The sequence below is a fragment of the Oryctolagus cuniculus genome, chromosome 8, assembly GCF_964237555.1.
Source record: "Oryctolagus cuniculus chromosome 8, mOryCun1.1, whole genome shotgun sequence".
In the NCBI taxonomy this organism is placed as follows: Eukaryota; Metazoa; Chordata; class Mammalia; order Lagomorpha; family Leporidae; genus Oryctolagus; species Oryctolagus cuniculus.
The window spans coordinates 24,010,369-24,026,968 of record NC_091439.1 but is presented as its reverse complement, the minus strand read 5'-3'; the positions used below and the strand labels follow the sequence as shown (position 1 = coordinate 24,026,968).

At 43.4% G+C, this 16,600-nt stretch overlaps 1 protein-coding gene across 1 annotated transcript in view; it reads right to left on the bottom strand.

Moving 5' to 3' along the window:
- The window catches only part of TBC1D9 (TBC1 domain family member 9), a 125,863-nt gene that overhangs the window by 103,961 nt on the left and 5,302 nt on the right, over positions 1–16,600 (bottom strand). The gene's annotated exons all lie outside the window — the stretch shown is intronic.

Below are 16,600 nucleotides of genomic sequence, written 5' to 3'. Positions count from 1 at the left end.
CGATGTCCACTCCCTGTGCCAAGGCTGTCGTACTAACACTCTCCTGTTTGGAACACGCCGCCCCAGGGCTGATGGCTGCTTAGTCGATATTTGGTTAACTGCCACGCTGTTGCTGATTTGGTTGAGTAGACGGAGGACACTTTTTATAACAGAACTACATTTGGGACCACAGAATCTGAGCCCCATGTTGAACAAAAAAAAAGTACATTTTCTTTCAAAAGACTTTCAGTATCTCTTTTGACCCTGACAATAAACATGTAGGTGGTAGAAGGGATCATCTCTATTTTCAGCAGAAAAAGTCTCAAAAACATTAAAGAACACAGTCACACATTTAAGAGATAGCATTGCTGGCTCTGCTTCCATTCCAGAAAGTCCTTTAAGACACCAAAAATGTTTAAACTCTCTCATTGCAAATATAATGTACTAAAGATAAATATAGATTTCCTTTTATCAAACTCTTTATCTGCCATAACCGGTCTCAAATAGAACAGATATTCTCATTAACATTCACGCTATGTTGGAGGGCATTCCCAAGGCCTTTGCCAAGGTGATTATTCCCAAACAGACCAGCTGAATTCACCAGGTTTTTGGACAATACTCTCTCCCATTTTATGTAAGTATTATCAGTCCTTAAAGATAAAGATCTAGTTGGTTAAAGTAATAAACAAAATCGTCTGCAGACTTTACAAAATCCTGTGTTCATCTAAGCTTTAATGAAAGTAGGTTTCAAGCACACAGAAATAAAACCTGCAAGCAGCTTTGCAATCACATGTGCAGGGGCCAGCGTTCTGGCGCAGAGGGTTAAGCCGCCACCTGCGACTGCACTAATGACATCCCGCATGAGTGCTGGTTCAAGTCCCAGCTGCTCCATTTCCGATCCAGCTTCCTGCTGATGTACCTGGGAAAACAGCCAAGGACGTCCTAAGTGCTTGGGTTCCTGCCACTCACATGGGAGACTGGGATGGAGTCCTGGTTCCTGGCTCCTGCCTTCAGCTCGCCCAGCCTTGGTCACTGCAGCCATCTCAGGAGAGAACCAGTGGAAGGAAGCTCTCTCTCTACGTCTATCTCTTTCTCTATTTCTGTAACTCTGCCTTTCAAGTAAATAATTTAAAAGGGGGGGGGGGGTGGAGGGTGCTGTGGCATAGTGGGTAAAGCTGCCACCTGCAGTGCTGGCAGCCCATATGGGCACCGGTTCTAAACCCACCTGCTCCATTTCTGATCCAGCTTTCCGCTATAGCCTGGGAAAGCAGTAGAAGATGACCCAAGTCCTTGGGCCCCTGCACCTGCATGGGAAGATCTGGAGGAAGCTCCTTCCTGGCTCTTGGCTGCAGATTGGCACAGCTCCAGCTGTTGTGGCCAACTGGGGAGTGAACCAGTGGATGGAAGACTTCTCTCTCTCTCTCTCTCTCTCTGCCCCTCCTCTCTGTATAACTCTTTCAAATAAATAAATAAATCTTAAAAAAAAAAAAAAAAGCCCATGTGTGAAAGTTTAGTAGAGCTCTAACATCTACTTGGACACAATCCCCAGCCAAATGGAAATTAACAGAGGCATCCTTTGCTAGCCAGCCAACGTAGCCAGCCAACATCTTAGTCAGGTAAGAAAGGTGGGTGGATGACAACTCAGATACCTCTATTAAGGGAAGGAACTAAGCTAGTGAGGCTGAGAAAAGTCTTGGAGCTTTGCTTGGGTAAACACACATCCTAAAACTGGGACAAGACTGGCAAAATCAGAATTCTGAAAAGAATGGTCCACAAATGTATGGATCATTTACAACAGCTGAACTATACAATGCTGTATTAGGACTTTGTAGACTTGCGTGAAGCTGGGATTGCCAGAGAGGGGAAGACTGGGTTTTGTTGGAGTGAGAAGGAAGGGGACAGCGGACTCCAGTGAACAGACACAGCACTCAAGTCAGTGGGCACACAGGCCCCTCCACACAAGGAGTAACACTACACTCAGGCAGGGCCGCATTTGGAAAAATCAGGGGTGGCCCTGCTGCAAATCAGAAAACAGGAGAAAGAGGGATCTGCAGTTCTTGTCCTGAGCAGTAGCCTCCTGGCAGGAGTTCAAGTGGAGCAGAGTCTGGTCTGCGGGCAGCAGCTGTGCTAGCCAAGCAGAACTGCACGGCAATCGGGTGCCTATCTGAATTTCAGAGTGTAAAAAGGAAACCCCAACCCATCACTGTGCCGGATTTGGACCCCACTCTTGTTTCTATTCCTCCACGAGGAAAGAATCCACAAGGAGGGCCAGAGATCAGCTGAGAGAGCCACAAGCTCTGCATTACAGGGAGTCCAAGCCAGGAGCTCTCACAGGGAAGCGGGGCAGCCAAGGCAACAGCAGTCTGCAGAGGGGCAGAGCCTCCACCTGCTCATTCCACACCCGGCTCCCTCACACACACACACACACACACACACACTGCACACCCCTAGGGTCTTCCTCAGAATAAGAAACCAGCAACTGTAGTTGAAGGCCTCACATCTGGATATAAGGGTAAGAGAAGGAAGCACTGGCAGTTTATCATTGTAGTCACAGACAGTGTTATATTCCTGTTGTTTAAACAGTACATAGAAAACCAGGGGCCAGCTGGTGCCGCGGCTCACTAGGCTAACCCTCCGCCTAGCGGCGCCGGCACACCGGTTCTAGTCCCGGTCGGGGCGCCGGATTCTGTCCTGGTTACTCCCCTTCCAGGCCAGCTCTCTGCTGTGGCCCGGGAGTGCAGTGGAGGATAGCCCAAGTCCTTGGGCCCTGCACCCCATGGGAGACCAGGAAAAGCACCTGGCTCCTGGCTCCTGCCATTGGATCAGCGCGGTGCGCCAGCGGCAGCACGCCGGCTGCGGTGGCCATTGGAGGGTGAACCAACGGCAAAGGAAGACCTTTCTCTCTGTCTCTCTCTCTCTCTCTCACTGTCCACTCTGCCTGTCAAAAAAAAAAAAAAAAAATTAAAAAAAAACAGGGGCCAACATTGTGGCACAGTGAGTGCCACTTCCAGTCCTGGCTGCTCCAACTCCCTGCTAATGCACCTGGAAAAGCCACAGAAGATGGCCTGGGTGCTTGGGAACCTGCACCCACACGAGAGACCCTGGCCCAGCAGCCATTTGGGGAGGGAACCAGCAGATGGAAGATCTCTGTCTCTCTCTGTCACCTCTCTCTGTCTCTCTCTCTCTTTCTCTGTAACTCTGCATGTCAAATAAAACATAAATAAATCTTTTTTAAAAAATCATCTGGAAATAGTATAAGAATCCTCCCAATTTACAGTATTCCTGTTGCAACCATAAATCCCTGAAAACCAGCCGGGTGAAAAATTCAGTCAAGGTGTGTAAGACCTTGGGGTACTGGCACTAATTTTTGATGCACAATCCACTTAAAGGAGCTGTGGGAAGTGGTGGAGCTTCAGCTCCAGAAAAATACACATTTCATTATGGCCTGCATAAAGCTTGTGCCTGATTTCAGCTTGTTCAGGACTCCCTGAAATCTCCTCCAGCTTAAGTGGATAAACAAATAGCTTTGGAAACAAAGTTGTAATGATCCCACATACACCCTAAGAGTTTTATGGACGTAAGAGAAAACAAACAAATGCTAAATAAAGAAAACTTGTGACTTTTAACAGAAATTACAGTAAGATCTGCCACTATGGAATACCAAATTTACCTTTTTCCTATACTGATAGCTATAACCTCTTTGAGATTAGCCACCCTCACCACACACATGGATGTCTGAGTTCTTTCTTGAACACCCCTAGTCACAGGGCTCCCTCTTGCCTGGTTTCCCACCCAAACACTCAAGTCCTCTTCACTCCTTAACTTGAAATGCCTCCATATTGTGCATCCAAAGACAGCTGCACTGGAAGGCTGGGAATGCAGAAACCTTGGAAATCTTATTTTGGGGAAAACCAGAAACAGTTTTCAGCCTTCCTCCCTAACATCCAGTTATACTAACTGTGACCCATGGGAGAACAATGTTATACTAACTGTGACCCATGGGAGAAGGGGTAGCCTCACTCTGAGACTTCCTCTCATTTTTTTTTTTCCATACTCCAGAATTTTTTATTTCCCTTTTTAAAAAGTTTATTGTATGTTATTAAATAGGGAGACAGAGAAAGAAAATCAGAGAGAAATCTGGGCTGGCACTATGGCATTGCGGATAAAGCTGCAGCCTGCAGTGCCCGCAGTTCGAGTCCTGGCTGCTCCACTTCTGATCCAGCTTTCTACTGTGACCTGGGAAAGCAGTATAGGATGGCCCAAGTCCTTGGGCCCCTGGACCTGCGTGGGAGATCTCGAAGAAGCTCCTGGCTCCTGGCCTCAGACTGGCTCAACTCCGGCCACTGCGGCCATTTGGGGAGTGAATCGGCAGATGGAAGACCTGGCTCTCTCTCTCTCTCTCTGCCTCTCTGTAACTCTGCCTTTCAAATAAATAATCATAAAGAGAGAGCGAGGGGGACAGAGAGAGAGACAGAGAGAGAGAGAGAGACAAATCTTCATCCACTGGTTTACTTCCCAAATGCCTGCAGAGGCTGGGGCTGGGCCAGGTGGAAGCCAGGAACCTAGAACCCTATCCTGGTCTCACTGTGGGTGTGGGGCTCAAGCACTTGGACCATCTTCTGCTGCTTTCCCAGGCCATTAGCAGGGAGCTGCATCAGAAACTGATATGGGACTTAATCTGCTGTGCCAAACCACTCACCAGATTGTATTTCTAAGACTGGGGTTCTGCCTCAGTTTCCTTTAGTTTTCCAAAGGATGAGTTCCAAGACCTCTTTCTCTCCGTTTTCTGTATCTTTTTATTCCTTCTGTCTTTGCAGACACAGCCAACACTAAGTACTGAGCCAAGCTCTGCCTGTTACTGGAGATATGTGACTTTCAGCAGCACTCAGTTTCCTCATCTACAGCGCAGGGAATAACACTTATATTCCATGGGGTTGTTATGAAAAATCAAACTCATGAGTGTACACAAAGTTCTCAGCAGAAGGCCTTAGCCACAGAAGAATTTCAGCCAATGTCAGCTCCTTTGCCTTTATACTTGACGTTAATTGATGTTTTAATTGTAATCATGCATTAATAAAATAATGTAACTGCAATAACAATGTTTGGAAATGTTTTAGACCACATAGATTTGAAACTATTATAAAGATGCTTTTAGAAATAATGTACTTTGCATTATTCATTTTTGTAATAGATTTATAATACAATAAAGCATGAATGCAGTAAAAAGAGTAAATGAATTAGTGATTTCTTCTTTCTATGCTTCAAGTAAAGAAACCAAAAACGAATCTGTTATGTCCTGCTTATTTTTACTAAAGGCTGCCTCAATTCCTAGGTTAGCAGAAAGACTAACAAATTCATCTGCACTACTGAAATGCAGAGTTGTCTTTAGTAAGGATGAAAGGGAAGTAATCTAGGCAAAAATAGCACTAGCTAAACAGAGCTCACTTTTTCTTTTTTGTTGTTGTTGTTTAAAGTGTAAACAGAGCCCATGTCTGTCTTGTTCTACTTGACCTTCACTCAACAAACACCTGCCCAGCCAGCTTTGGAATAAAAGAACTGAAAGGACAGGAGGCGCAGTTCTGGGCAAGCATTCCAGCCATCACCCTCTGCAGTAGTCACCAAGTCGCTAGTCCTGTACCCTGGGCCCAAACAAAACTCACAAGAGCAGATTTCATCGCATAAAAGCAGCTACTCCAGATCCCCAGTGAACCTTAGCAGGTCTCTAGTTAGCAAACCCAGCAATGCGATGCTCGCCAGAAGGATATACAAACATCCTACCATAATACCATGAAATGTCACTGGAAGCAAACAAGAAGCCAGAGGCAATGGCAGAACACCCAACAAAATGAATAGCCTATCCTCTAGGCTCTTTAGAACATGCACACCTGACCGGAAAACAAACAAAACAGGAAAGTATGCTAATGGCTTCCTCATAGCTCCCTGGCTTAACTACCAAAGGACCTTTCCAAACTGCAGATTCCTACCAACATGGAAAAATGGAATGAAAAGTATGAGTTTGTTTTGGTGCAAGAAAAATTCTGAAATCCATGCAGTTTTTTGACAATAAGCATTTTCTGTGTATTATGGGAAAAAAAAACTTTTGTGTGTGTGTGCCATACGAGGGCTCTTCCAAAAGCTCACGGAGAGGCCAGCACTGTGGCACGGCAGGTTAATCCAACACCCGTGACACTGGAATCCCATCTGAGCTCTGGTTTGAGCTCCAGTTGCTCTACTTCAGACTCAGCTCCCTTGCTAATGTGCTTGGGAAAGCCGCAGCAGGTGCCCCAAGTCCTTGGGCTCCTGCACCCACACTGAGTTCCAGGCTCCTGGCTGCAGCCTGGAAGTCTTGAAGCATCTGAAGAGATGCTAGAACACATTTCCCTCACCCAGAGGATGGAGGCACCAAGGCACTTCCTGGGCTGTCCCTTTCAATCTGCAAAACACAGCAGTTGTCCTAGATGAACTCCTCTGCTTCTCTGGGGAGAAATGGTGCTTGGGTCCGTGCCATCCACATGGGAAACCAGGAAGAAGCTCCTGGCCATTGTGGCTATTTGGGGAGTGAACCAGTGGATGGAATATCTATTAGGAAAAGAGTTGCAGAACAGAGAGAAGGCAGGGTATGAATCTACAGCCAGACTGAATGTATTCAGAGAAAATAAATCCACAGAGGTGGGTGACAACTGCCGGCGCGCACAGACTGGACACGTGGCCGAGGGCCCTGACCCCAGGGGCCGGACTTTTTATATCTTAGGTGGGCTGGGGTGGGAGTGGGGGTGGGGGCAGCAGGCAGAGGTGAATTTCTCCATGAGGGTCTTTTTTTTTTTTTTTTTAAGATTTATTTATTTTGAAAGTCAGAGTTACACACAGAGAGGAGAGACAGAGAGAGAGAGAGAGACAGGTCTTCCATCTGCTGATTCACTCCCCAGGTGGCCACAATGGGCAGAGCTGCGCCAATCTGAAGCCAGGAGCCAGGAGCTTCTTCCAGGTCTCCCACGTGGGTACAAGGGCCCTAAGACTTGGACCATCTCCTACTGCTTTCCCAGGCCATAACAGCTGGATTGGAAGAGGAGCAGCTGGGACTCAAATCAGCACCCATATGGGATGCCAGGACTGCAGATAGTAGCTTTACCCACTATGCCATAGAGCCGGCCCCCCATACTAGTCTTTCAAGTGGCCATGGGGCCTCCAAACCTGGGGAAAAATGCAGGGTGGGGGTGTAAAGACAATAGGGTGTGAAACTGAATTGAGATTTGGGGGAAAGGTATTTATCCATCTTTTGGGCAATGAACAAGAATGGCTGAGGCTTCTGTCTTTGTTCCATCAAGATCTCTCTCTCTGTCTGTCTCTCCTTCTCTGTCTGCAACTGTGTCTTTCAAAATAAGTAAATCTTAAAAAAAAGTTCATGGAAATGAACATTATCTTTTAATCCCATTTTTCATGAACTTTATTTTTTAAGACTTATTTTATTTATTTGAAAGAAAGAGTTCCAGAGAGGGAGAGACAGGGAGAGAGAGGTCTTCCATCCGCTGGTTCACTCCCCAGATGGCCGCAACAGCCGGAGCTGAGCAGATCCGAAGCCAGGAACCAAGAGCTTCTTCCGGATCTCCCACGTGGTTCATGACTCCAAGCATCTTCTACTGCTTTCCCAGGCCATAGCAGAGAGCTGGATCAGAAGAGGATGGGCTGGCGCTGCAGGCCGGGGCTTTAACCTGCTGCGCTGCCACACCGGCCCCCATGAACTTTTGGAAGAGGAGTTACATGCGCACGTGTGCATGTGCACAAGTACATATGCATTACAAAGAGAAAAAGGGTCTCCCTGTCTCCCACCCTAGCCCTCTCCCTGGTGATCTGAGTCTGACATTGCCAGAAAGAACTATTTGTGCAAGAAGAGGGAGACAGCAAAAGAGAGGGAGAGAGAGGGTTGAGAGATGAGGGTGGGAGGCACAGTAGAATTTAAGGTTTCTGGTCATAATTACCTTCTCCAAAGCACTTGAATATTTTACGTAATTTTATGAAGCTGCCTAATACCAGCCAGATCTCCATCTGCTTCCATAGCATCTTTCTAGAAGTACAGTGTCTCCTAAACTGGAAAGGATTCAGTCACTCACACATGGGGGTGAAGTAGGACCAGCTGCCTCTTAACACCTACAGGGGACGACCAGTAAGCAGGGGACAACGATGGGACAACCACCTCTGAGTGGCTTTTCGTGTTTCCTGAATGATCCACAACTGATCTTGGAAATGTTCATGAGGGCTGCTAACAAGCTACTAAACTGGATTTTAGATAAAGCAATCAAGCTCAGTAAGGAAGAGAGACATCAGGAATGCCACCGTTGGTAACAGGCAGAGTTGTGATTGACTCCTGTGTCTACTTACTAAGCCGAGGGGTAGGGAGGCAGACAGCACAGAGATGTGGTCCAAAAACTAAGCCTTGTGGCTTTGCAATTGGCCTGCAGAATTCTCTGCTCTCCCAGCACCACAAGGCATGCATTGGCTTCGACCTCTAAGACACAGAACTCATGTGGTACCTGCCATAGCTATAAGTGTAATAAGCTGCCTAGCTCTAAACCACAAAGCTCTGATTTGTACACAACTGTGAAGCAGGCTTAGGTGGGCAGGCCCAGGAGCTGCACCACAGTTTACAAGCTGACCTCTTTATAATGTGCACCAGACACAACCGAATCAAACCAGCAGAGTTCCTGCAACAGGAAGGCTGTCCTCACCTCTCGAATGCCTCACACTCTGAAAGGAGCTTGTAGTTGGAGTCCCAGCTGCTCCACTTCCGATCCAGCTCTCTGCTATGGCCTGGGAAAACAGTAGAAGATGGCCCAAGTCCTTGGGCCCCTGCATCCGTGTGGGAGACCCAGAAGAAGCTCCTGGCTCCTGGGCTTCAGATTGGCACAGCCCCGGCCATTGCGGCCAATTGGGGAGTGAACCAGCAGATGGAAGACCTCTTTTTCTCTGCCTCGCTTCTCTCTTTGTAACTCTGACTTTCAAGTAAAATAAATAAATCTTTAAAAATAAAAAAAAGAAGTCCTCAGTTATGACATCCAGCTTCATGAGGAACTAACACAAATTTTTAACCCTTTTATATATATGGAGAAGCACTAGCTGCTAAGTGTAACTAATACTTAGTATTTAGCAAGATGAAAGCATTTACCCTACAAACATGCACTAGTTGGCCAGTCAGGGCTTCAAGAACATTGCTTTACTATTTCTCGCTCATCCCTGGGAGTTATTTGATTGTTTAGTTATCAAATAGGGCATATTCCTGGCTGTGAAGATCTCCACTAGGTATAAAAAACCCAAAGTCCTAAACGCTTCAATGCTCTAACTCAGATGGAACAAGGTGATGCAGCTTAAAATAAGTCAGCACTACTATGAGCTGCAGGCCTGGGTCCTTAACTCCCCGGGACCTGTTCATCCAAGCCTGGTCACTAGGTTCATATTCACTCAGCAGCAGAGACTTGCCACCTCTTCCTTTTATATCTTGGTGAAGTTCAGTACCCCATGCTGAAACCTCTATGCTTTTACTCCCTTGGGGGCCAGGAAGCTCCCAAAATTGATGGCAAATTTTGGGAGGGCTCTCATTTTTCTGGAGATACATAGTCCATAGCTTCTCTTAGATTCTCAAGTGTGCATGGGGGAAGAGGAGCAGGAGAGAAGGAGTATAAGAGGAGAACAAGGTTAACGTACCTCATTGTAATTAGTCTTGTAAAAAATACTCAATAAATACAGAATCAAATAGGCTCCCATTATGATCTATGGGACCTAGAGCAAGCCACTCAATCTCTCTAAAACTCTGTTTTCTTTCTATAAAACGGGAATAATAATAACACCTACTTTACAATGAAGACAAGTAATTTGTACCGATACCTACTACTGAGAAAAACTACACGGAACTGGATAAAATATTCTAAAAAATATAAAAAGAGGAAAATTATCTTACCCGAGGAAGGAAGGCTCAGGAAGAAGGGGGAGCTGCTGAGGAGCTGAGAGTCCAGGTGTTGCCTTCAACAAAATCATGAACTGGACAGACCAGACCAGGAGTCAGTGCCACCCAAGGGGAGGAAAGCTAACGGGGCTCCTCTCCTGTTAGCCTGGGAAGCTAGAGGGCTTTGACCTCATCATATGTGTCAATTTCAAGCAAAACCACCTGGATTAGGGCTCAGATTTTAAGTATATTAATACTTAAAATTAAAGTAATTCTGATTTAAACTAGAAGGAAAAATTCCCTTATAGAACATAGCATCATAGCACTGGGGCTGGCGCTGTGATGTAGCGGGTAAAGCCGCCGCCTGCAGCACCAGCATCCCATATGGGCACTGGTTCGAGTCCTGGCTACTCCACTTCCGATCCAGTTCTCTGCTATGGCCTGGGAAAGCAGCAGAAGATGGCCCAAGTCCTTGGCCATTGTGGCAATTTTGGGAGTGAACAAGTGGATGGAAGACCTAGCTCTCTCTTTCCTCTCTCTGCCTCTGCCTCTTTGTAACTCGGCCTTTCAAATAAATAAATATATCTTTAAAAAAAAAAAAAGAAAATAACATTATCTTCTTCTACTTCAAACTACTTCGACAAAGTAGAAGTAGAATGTTCACTACATAATTGAATATATCGTGGCATGAAGTGTGATATAACAGCAAAAATGAAAACTAGGAGAAACAGTAAACAACAGAAAAGATTCATTTGGGCTCATGATATTGAACTTAAAAGAGACAGTAAGAGTAAGACATCACACATGCTCAAAACAGATTAAAAAAAAAAAAAAAACAAGCTTTGGACTAGAAGATCTTTTTAAAATGAACCAAGTGGAAATTTTAGAATTGAGAAACCAATTAAGAACGGTTGAGATTAAACATTGCTGGGCAAAGAGTAAACTGTAACACAGATCAGAAGAAAATAGTCAAAATGAAACAAGTAAAAATCAGGAGGTAGCTGACACAGAAAATACAATGAAGAGGTGTAACCTACATATAACTTGAGTACCAGAAAGAATTGGAGAAGAAAGCAACATATTTAAAGCAATAGTGAATGAGAAGTTTATAAAAGATTAAAGAAGTCCTACTACTTCCAAGCAGGACTTTAAAATATTGACAAATATCTGGATCATAGTAAAACTACAGAAAATCAAGAGTCAAAGAGAAAAACCTTAAAAGCAACTGGAGAAAAAAGTGTCATCATTTACACGGAGTTATAACTGAGAGTGAAAATTTATTTGTCAAAAGACATAATGTGAACCAGAAGACAATTGAACAATATATTAACCATGCTTAAAAAACATTAACTGGCAACCAATTAAAACAAAAATGTCAAGGCCAAAAGCATATGGAGATGGTCACAGATTTATTAACACAGAGAAAATTTGTACACCAGGCTTTTGCTACAGAAAAAGTAAAGAATGACTTTTAGGTAGAAGTTATTCCAGAGAAAAAATTCAGATATCAGAGAAGAAAAGTACCACAAAAATAGTAAACATGGAAATCTAACTGAATGCAGACTTTAAAAATTAGTAGTAATTAGACATTCTTACATTGAAAATATATTAAGAATTAAAATACATTACAATGGCATATAAATTGGGAGTAAGGGTAAATGGAGTTCAAGTATTGCAAGATTTTTTTCATTAAACAAGAAAAGATTAAAAGCAACAGAAAAGATTAAATGTACCAATTGTAAAAATAAAAAATAGGGGCCAGCACTGTGGCATAATGGATAAAGCACCCCACCCCCCGCCCCCTGTAGTGCTGGCATCCCATATGGGTGCCGGTTCAAGTCCTGGCTGCTCCACTTCTGATCCAGCTCTCTGCTATGGCCTGGGGAAGCAGTAGAAGATGGCCCAAGTTCTTGGGCCCCTGCACCCACGTGGGCAACCCAGAAGAAGCTCCAGGCTACTGGTTCTCTCTCTCTCTCTCTCTCTCTGCCTCTCCTTCTCTCTGTGTAACTCTAACTTTCAAATAAATAAATCTTAAAAAAAATAAAAAAATAAATAAAAAATAAAAGTACCACTTGACAATAAATCAAAAATGAATTTGTAATCTCCCAAGTAACTACTAAAAGAAAAATGAAATGAATATAAAACTTCTAGCTAATATAGAGCCTTTCAAAAATGTAAAATATAGAAAAATCGGGGTGGGAGGGGCTATTGTGGTGCACTGGGTTCTGAAAACACTGGCATCCCACATTGGACTGCCTGTTTGAGTCCTGACTGCTCCACTTCCAATCCAGTGCCCTTCTAATGCCCTGTGAAAGCAGCAGATGATGATCAAGTACTTGGGTTCTTGCCATCCACATGGAGACCCAAATGGAGTTCCAGTCCCTGGTTCTCTCTCTCTCTCTCTCTCTCTCTCTCTTTATTTGACAGATAGAGTTAGACAGTGAGAGAGAGAGAGACAGAGAGAAAGGTCTTCCTTCTGTTGGTTCACTCCTCAAATGGCCGCTACAGCTGGCATGCTGCGCCGATCTGAAGCCAGGAGCCAGGTGCTTATCCTGGTCTCCCATGCGGGTGCAGGGCCCAAGCACTTGGGCCATCCTCCACTGCCCTCCCGGGCCACAGCAGAGAGCTGGACTGGAAGAGGAGCAACTGGGACTAGAATCCAGCGCCCATATGGGATGCTGGTGCCGCAGGCAGAGGATTAGCCAAGTGAGCCATGGTGCCGGCCTCTCTTTCTCTCTCTCTCTCTCTCTCAAACAAAAAGTCAAAGAAAAAAAATTAAAACAAACGAACAAAACTTATTCCAGGGCAGGCATTTGGAACAGCCATTAAACTGCAGCTTGGGACACCGCAGGTCCCACAGTAGCATGTCTGGGTTCAAGTACCAGCTCTGCTCTCCATTCCAGCATCTATGTATTTACCTACCTACCTACCTTCCAAATTAAAAAAAAAAAAAAAAATTAGGATGAAAAATTTATCGGGGCCGGCGCTGTGGCGTAGCAGGTAAAGCCGCCTTCTGCAGTGATGGCATCCCATATGGGAGCCGGTTCAAGTCCCGGCTGCTCCACTTCCAATCCAGCTCTCTGCTATGGCCTGGGAAAGCAGCAGAAGATGGCCCAAGTTCTTGGGCCCCTGCACCTGCGTGGGAGACCTGGAGGTAGCTTCTGGCTCCTGGCTTCGGATCAGACCAACTTCTGCTATTGCGACCATTTGGGGAGTACACCAGCGGATAGAAGACTCTCTCTCTCTCTCTCTCTCTCTATGCCTGCCTCTGCCTCTGCCTCTCTGTAACTTGGCCTTTCAAATAAATAAATAAATCTTTTTTTAAAAATGGACTTTAAAAAAATCAGTACCTGTCATTTACAGAAGGCATCTAAAATGTAAGACTATAGAAAAGCTAAAAGTAAAAGTGCAAAAAAGATATCATACAAACACTAATCAAATAAATCTTTTGCATCCTTTCTCCTCTTTCTATATATATATATATATTTTTTTTTTGACAGGCAGAGTGGACAGTGAGAGAGAGAGAGAGACAGAGAGAAAGGTCTTCCTTTTGCCATTGGTTCACCCTCCAATGGCCACCGCGGCCAGCGTACCGTGCTGATCCAAAAGCAGGAGCCAGGTACTTATCCTGGTCTCCCATGGGGTGCAGGGCCCAAGCACTTGGGCCATCCTCCACTGCACTCCCGGGCCACAGCAGAGAGCTGGCCTGGAAGAGGGGCAACCGGGACAGAATCCGGCGCCCCGACCGACCAGGACTAGAACCTGGTGTGCCGGCGCTGCTAGGCGGAGGATTAGCCTATTGAGCTGCGGCGCCGGCCCCCCTCTTTCTATTTTTATAGATGACTTGTTCTTTTTTAAGAAATAGGATTGTAATTTTTGTAAAAAAAAATACTTATTTATTTGAAAGGCACAGTTTATACAGAAAGAAAGGGAGAGATACAGAAACAGAAAGAGAAATCTCCCAACCACTGGTTCACACTACAAATGGCCGTCCGAAGCCAAGAACCAGGAGCTTCTTACAGGTCTCCCTCCTGGGCAGCAGGGGCCCAAGCACTTGGGCCATCTTCACTAAAGCACTGGATCAGAAGTGGAGCAGCTGGGACTGGAACCCTCACCTATATGGGATGCCAGCATTGCAGGCAGCAGTTTGACCCATTACACCACATGGTTGCCTCACTTTTTTTTTTTTTTCAAATAAATCTTTTGTAACTGTAATAATGGGATGAAAGCAATTTCGGAAATATAAGTGGACATTTCATAATGTTAAAATTATTAATTCATGAGGAGTATATTGAAATCATGTATATATACCTAAGAATAAAGCCTCAAACCACAAAAAAACAAAAACTGAAAGAACCATAAGGAGAAATAGCCAAAGGTAAAGTTATTATTGAAAAAGTGAACATATCTGTATCTGTAACTGACAGAATTCGATTTTTAAAATATTGAATACTTGAACACAAGTACTTATCAAATAAATATAAAGAAATCATTAATCCAACAACTGCCAAATACATGTTCTTCTCATGTGGAACATACTAACATTTACAAAGTCTGACCAGCAGCAGGACAAAAAACAAATTTTAATAAATTCCAAAGCACTGAAGTCATACAAAATATGATTATGGTTCCTGACTGCATTAAAGTAAATACCAAATGAAAATTAAAAAATACATGTAAGTAACTGGAGCTATTAAAAAAAAGATGACAATGTAAAATAAGTTCTACTGCCAGTGAAACAATCACAAAAGTAAAACATATAAAGCTTAGTTGCACAATACAGATGAAAGCCATGTATACACAGAAGATTATAGTCCTAAGGAGCGAATATTAGAAAACAAGGCTGAAAAACAACTAGCTAAGCATTACCTTTAAGGTGAGAAATTAGCAATTTATGCCCAAAGGAAACAGATGGAAGGAAATAAAGATAATTGTAGAAATTAATAGAAAGTAAGCATATACAGAGGGTCCTGCAGTTATTCTTTTAAAAAAAACTAAAATTGATAAATTCCTAGAAAGACTAGTTAAGAAAGGGAAGGCACAAATAATGAATATCAAGAATAAAAAAGGGGACATCATAGTATACCTAGACATTAAAAACAAGAGACTATTATTAATAAATGTGTGTCAATATATTTGAAAATCTAGATGAAAAGGGTAAATCCTAGGCATTTAATGCAACTTATATAACTGACAGTAAAAGCCATTTCAGTAATGTTATTCTATTCAAGAAATTTAAAATATTCCCATTTCAAGGTCAGACAGCCTTACTAATAAATTCTGCCAAACATGTAAGAATGAAACAGTATAGATATCACACTAACTCCTCTAGAATATAGAACAGAGTGAGTACTCTCCAGCTTATATCTTAAGGCAAGGATAACCTTAATATCAACATTTGACAAGGATGCTATGAAAAAGACAAATTATAGGCCAATTCAACTAATTTGTGAAGAAACAAAATGCAAAATAAATTATTAGAATATTGTATTAATATATATACAAAAAGAATAATATATCATAGCCAAGTTGGATTACAAGTCTGGTTAAACACTTGAAAACCAGTTAGTATAAGTAACCACTTCTAACAGAACAGAAGAGAAATCACGTCTCACAGGATATAGAAATAGCATTTGACAAAACTCGGCATCCAGAGCCACCCTCTCACCCAATCTGCAACGGATGTGCGCCTGTGCGTGGGGGACCTGGTGCTAAAGCACTCCTGGATGATCTGCTTCTGGGTCGGGGTTTCGCTCCCAGCACAGCAGCTCCCTTGCTGAAAGTCAACCCTCCACTCAAGAGTTTGGAAAACAACAACAACAAAAAACCAGCACTCATATATACTCAAAAATTCTTGGCAAACTAGGATAAGAACACCTCTGAAATGAAAATGAAAAAAATCTTGGGGTGGCATTGAGCCTAGCAATTAAGACACCCATGTTCCACAACAGAGCACCTGGGTTCAATTCCCAGTTCCTGACTCCAACTTCCTGCTAAAACAGACACTGGGAGGCAGTGGTGCAGGCTCAGATGGGAGACCTGGTTTGCATTCCCAACTCCTGACCTCCTTTCCCAGCCCCAACTCCTGAAAGCATCTGGGTAGTGAACCAGAAGTTGGGACGCCTCTCTATTGGTCTGTCTGTCTCTCCTTCTCTCTGCCTTTCAGATAATTAAATATATAATTTTTAAAAATTTATAAAAATCATCCTACCTAACAATGAACAAATGTTCAAAGTCTTTTTTGAGACCTGCAAAGGCGCAGCATTGGTAAGATTATTTCACAAATTCACAACAGCACAAGAGGTTCCAGCCTAAGAAGAAAGGCAAAAAGACTTTTTAAAATATAAAGACTAGAAAGGAAATAAAACTATCATTATTACCAGATGACATGGTTGTCTGTGTTAAAAACACAAAAAAATCTACAGATAAATTACTAGAGTTCATTGCCTAAGTTAACTATGCTCTGAATACAAGGTCAATATAAAAAACCAATTGTGCATTTCTACATCTTAGCAAATTGAACTATAATATAAATTTTAAAAAATACAAACATCTAATAGAATAAAAACACTAAATATCTAGGAATAACCTAAAATGTGTAAAACATTTACACCAAAAGCTATGAAACATTACTGAGAGAAATTTTTAAAGATTACAATAGAGAAGCACTCCATGTTCATGGAGTAG